The sequence below is a fragment of the Schistocerca piceifrons genome, chromosome 2 (assembly GCF_021461385.2).
Source record: "Schistocerca piceifrons isolate TAMUIC-IGC-003096 chromosome 2, iqSchPice1.1, whole genome shotgun sequence".
NCBI lineage: Eukaryota > Metazoa > Arthropoda > Insecta > Orthoptera > Acrididae > Schistocerca > Schistocerca piceifrons.
Window position 1 is genome coordinate 67,791,865 of NC_060139.1, and position 5,515 is coordinate 67,797,379.

Genomic DNA, 5,515 nt, shown 5'->3' on the forward strand with positions numbered 1-5,515 from the left:
GTTGAGGTCATCAGCGCCCTACAAACATTTTCTTCTGGTGGAAGTGTTCTGATCCAAAATTCCAGCTTCGTCACTTACGGATGTCCTAATCTTTCCGATTGTAGATTGAAGTGTAAAGGAATCACTTTTGGACTCGTTCAAGTGATATTTTCTTTTCTAGCCATGAAGTTTGGTGGCATTGTTTATTTTTACAGTAGTGAGTTTATTTCTGCTATCCGACTTTAGCTGTTTTCGTCAAACTGGCTCAAAAAATGGTTCAAATGGCTCTGAGCACTATGGGACTTAACATCTGAGGTCATCAGTCCCCTAGAACTTAGAACTACTGAAACCTAACTAACCTAAGGACATCACACACATCCATGTCCGAGGCAGGATTCGTACCTGCGACTGAAGCGCCTAGAACCGCACGGCCACGCCGGCCGGCGCATACTGACTCCGAAAGTTCTCTGGGTGAGCGCTGTGGGAAGGAAAGAGTGTAAACGAACGTAGCAAAATATGTTCTCAGCATTTCCTGCAAGAGAACGTAGGTCTAATATCACTTTCGTCAGCCAGTACCAAGGAAAATGCTGTATTACGAAAGCAACCTTTTCACATCATATGCTTCTCTTCTTGGTTATACGAAGGATATAACAAAGCAACATCAACGAGTCGAAATGCTTCGTATTATTGGATCAAATATGCATTTAAGACCAGAAAAACTTCTGAAAATGCCTTCCTAAAGCTCTGTTATTCACGAAAGCAATGCAACATTTTCTATTTAAAACAACTGTTGCGTGCACGCGACACATATTAATAACAAGGAGCAATCGTAAAGTCTGATAATCTTTTGGGGCATCTAACATGGCGGCGCCGGCTTCAAAGCAACGTATAGCGTAATTCTGTAGCGCCTTCTCCGTGGTTGTCCCCCGGTATTGTATCCTCTTTGGTCACAACAGTCAGTTAAAGTCTGTTGATTGCCTTGTAAGTCGAAAAATAGTTAACGAAATAAATTAATATTGTAGAACGCCCACAATTTTCATTTATAATCATGAAGTTCTACAGCGTGATGGCTGAAAAACTCTGTTAACACAAATAAAATGTTACGTGAGAGTAGGTGAACTACTTAGCTTGCAGACAATCTTTTTTGTCGATTACCGGTTTCGGTAATGTTTTCATACAATGTAAAACTATACAGAGGTAAAATTAAGTACACAACAGCAGGTGCATAGCAATAGCAAAATCATGTTAGAACTTACCTCGTTGTAAGGTTATTGCCTCTGCTATGCTTTCTAAATCATTAACAGATAGGTAAGGGACGAGATGAACGATGCATCGGCAAGACAAGGTTAAAATTGCAATGTACAGCGCAATTCGCCAACTGTTGGTATGTCCTTCATTGCAGCCAGGCCACCGCTAGACTGGGAGATGATGACCAGTACTGGCAGGAATATTGACAATTGTGTATTCATGTACTACTCACTTAACACTGTCTATGTATTTTAATTACAGCATAATTCCTTTTACGTGTCAATAAAAGATTCCTGAACACCTCTTTTAAAAAAATATTTTAAAATCTCTATGAAAACAGAAGCTGAAATTTATTTTTACCACATTCACTTGCACAACTATAAAAACTGCTTTATAGCTTGGTGCAGTTTCCACAAACTGATGTCTCCGCCAGACACCACACTTGCTAGGTGGTAGCCTTTAAATCGCCCGCGGTCCGGTAGTATACGTGGGACCCGCGTGTCGCCACTATCAGTGATTGCAGACCAAGCGCCGCCACACGGCAGGTCTAAAGAGACTTCCCAGCACTCGCCCCAGTTGTACAGCTGACTTTGCTAGCGATGGTTCACTGACAAATTACGTTCTCATTTGCCGAGACGATAGTTAGCATAGCCTTCAGCTACGTCATTTGCTACGACCTAGCAAGGCGCCATTATCATTTGCTATTTATCTTGTGATGCATGTACAGACAAGAGCTACGTTCAACATTAATGGATTAAAGTTAAGTATTCCACCAGCTACATCCTTTTTTTTTTCTAGTCTAAATTTACTGTCCTGTTCCAGACCTCACGCCAGCCTGCGTAAGCTTAAACGCGTGCCTTTCGGCTTCCTCTACCATTAGTGGGTTGGCTCTCATGCCAACCCACAACAGATATACAGTAAATTACTGTATGACAATATTTTGTAATTTATAATAATCTGCCGTCATAATTGTAAAATTATTAAAATCATAAAAATTACAAAACATGCAGACGTAAAGTTACAAGGTGGTCTTCCGCTGTCATTCGCATAGCAGTCTACGCTGCTGATGACAACCCAACTAACTACCATGCATACTGATAACAAAGCCGTTACACTGGCATTGGGTAACATACTCAGTTCACGTAGTAACAACAGCTAGACGATGTGACCGCCCATATCAGAGTCACGATCTATAGCTACATTACGTTCTAGGGGTCTACTACTTAAAAAATATAGATTCACCACAATGACATTAATGGACACGCTAAAGTCAAAAAAATTAACAAATTGTTACACCAACAGAAAAAAATATATAAAGCTCTAAACAGTGAAGAAATTAAAATTCTTGCGTAACACGCATTACACCTACATAACATGCACATTAACTAAGTTATGTTAAGGGTATCTTCTGTTATGTTGTGCTTATCTTCATTGCCCGCAATCATTTGCTGGTACAGAAAGAAACGCAATGTCCGAAAAATGTTGAGTGCGGAAAGATGTGTCGCCCGATGTCTACGCATGTAAGGGTACCACTGCACCTTATTAGGCCACGTTACCTTCATAGGCCAACAAATGCGGTAGTAAATATTTATTGGATTAACAACTGCCTAGGTCTAAGTCTACATGTGGTTACAGTAGAAGGGGCTGCATACTGCAGCTAGCTCATGTCTGAAATAAGCCACGTGTAACAGTCAGCTCCTTCTGCATACTGCACGTTTTTGGAATAAGTGAACCATCTATGTTACATGTTACGTCTATTAACGCAGTACGTATTTTGTAGTGTCACATGTGCAACTTGTTTAGCACACTAATACTATAGATCATTTTCTTTTTTTGCTAACTGGATGAAGCGCGACATCAAATTTTGTAACGGGAGCTGTAACCTACTACGACAGACTCTTTCTAGCTGATCTCTACAGGCTGCTCCCTCTGCAGTTTAGTTACACTGCTACTGGTTTCGGGTCATTTGGTGGCCTGTAAAGATAATCTGCCCTAATAATATACGGTGGTACATTTATTACTAAGGATGAGTAAGCATCAAAGAATTTTTTTGCGCGATAATATAGGTGGCGTCGAAGCAGAAATTCAGTGTGTCATTTTGAGTTGTAAAAGTGTTGTGTGTATAGCCAAACTGGAATACCGTTATGTCGTTACTTTTTTGTCAGCATTTCAGAAACAGAAATTCATTATGAGTTGTTTAATGGCTACACAATTGCGATTCGACAATACAGCGACTCTGGTGTAGCTGAATGACTCGCTGCCAAAATAACTATTACTTTCCTTACAAATACGAAAAACAGCGTTTGGTTGCAGATGACAAGCTACCTGTAATAATTAACACAAAAGTGATCCAGAAAATTTATGCTCATCACATATAAAGGTAATTACAAAAAGAAATGATCTGTTGTTTAAACTAAAAACGCAATCATTTAACAAAAATATTCACATTGCAGAATAAATAAAAACGAAAACCCGCTGATGATGGCACAGTGGTGCCGAAACATGTTTGGGTACTGAGAAAAACGGTGTTTTGCATTGCTGGCGGACCTCACATCCAAAAAATTTTAACTGCAAACACGGCCAATGCAGGGAGCTGCAAATCAAAAAGATGAAAATACGAAAGCGTATGATCCCGTGAACACGGAAATTTCGTATTCTGTTGTAAATTTGCCGACGTACTTTCCACTAGATTCTCTGGCATTGTCCCATGCACAGTGTTGCATCACTGGTATTTTTCCAGACAGATTAACATATACCATAACAAACCTCTTTATAAGAAAGGTGAGAACAATGACGTAGCTAATACTCGTCCAGTTTCCTTAATGACGGTTTTCTTCTTTTCTTTTATTCTCTTTCAAAATGTTCGTAATAGTAATGTACTTAAGAATAAGCTCACATTTAAGTAGAAATAATCTTTGCACGTCACAGTTTGGATTCCGGAAGGGTTTCTCGACTTAAAATGCTATTTATGTATTCACTCATCATATATTACAAGCATTAGATAGTAAAATATCACCAGGTGGTATTTTTTGTGATCTTTCCAAGCCATTTGTAGATCACGTTATTCTCTAAAACAAATTTAAGTTGTATGGGACTGCTAGCTTTAAAAACAGCTTGTCTGATTCACACGCAACAGAATCCAAAAATTTGCACTGAGTGTTTCAAACAATGTCGAAAGGAGAGAAAATTTTAGTAACTAGGCTGATTTTGGGTTCACTTTTACTCCTTATATGTCTGAATGACTTTCCAGTAAACGCTCATCAAAAACAGTTGGTACTTTTTGCAGACGATACCAATGTTATAATGAATCCCGTTAGAGAGAAAGCAACAGAAGAGGTTTTAATGACAATTATCAAAGATTTATGTCGGCCCCTACAGCTGAGTGGTCAGCGTGACGGATTGCCGTCCTAGGGGCCCGGCTTCGATTCCCGGCTGGGTCGGGGATTTTCTGCTTTCAGGGACTGGGTGTTGTGCTGTCTTCATCATCATTTCATCCCCAACCGGCGCGCAGGTCTCCCAATGTGGCGTCGAATGTAATAAGACCTGCACCAAGGCGGCCGGACCTGCCCCGCAAGGGGCCTCCCGGCCAATGACGACAAACGCTCATGTCTATTTTCCAAAGAGTTATTAAGATTTCGAAACAGTCTCACCATAACATTTGTGTAAAAACAATATTTCCAGTTCTGAAAAACAAAGATAGTAATAACAGGTGATTACAGCATATGTACAGGAGTAGATAGAGTAGAATGTTCAAAATTTTTATGTGTACACACTGATAGAAACTTGAACTGGAAGAAGTATATGACTGAACTGCTCAAACAGTTATGTTCGGTTACCTTTCCTCTACGTATATTTGCTAGACGATTCTACTTCCTAACAAGGTTTTCGTATTATCGCTCAATAATGTCTTAAGGAATAACCCCTTGGGATAACTGATTAGCCGGCCGCTGTGGCGGAGCGGTTCTAGGGGCTTCAATCCGGAACCGCGCTGCTGCTACGGTCGCAGGTTCGAATCCTGCCTCGGGCATGGATGTGTATGATGTCCTTAGGTTAGTTAGGTTTAAGTGGTTCTAAGTCTAGGGGACTGATGGCCTCAGATGGTAAGTCCCATAGTGCTTAGAACCATTTGATAACTGATTACGTAGGAGGAAAACATTGATTACAATGAATGGAGAAACGAGAATAATTTGTGGTGATCATCCGTTGTAATATTGTTGGTGCTTCTTCAAGGAGTTAGATATTTTTACTGCTCCATCAGAATATAGATGGACCATTCACATTAAGACTA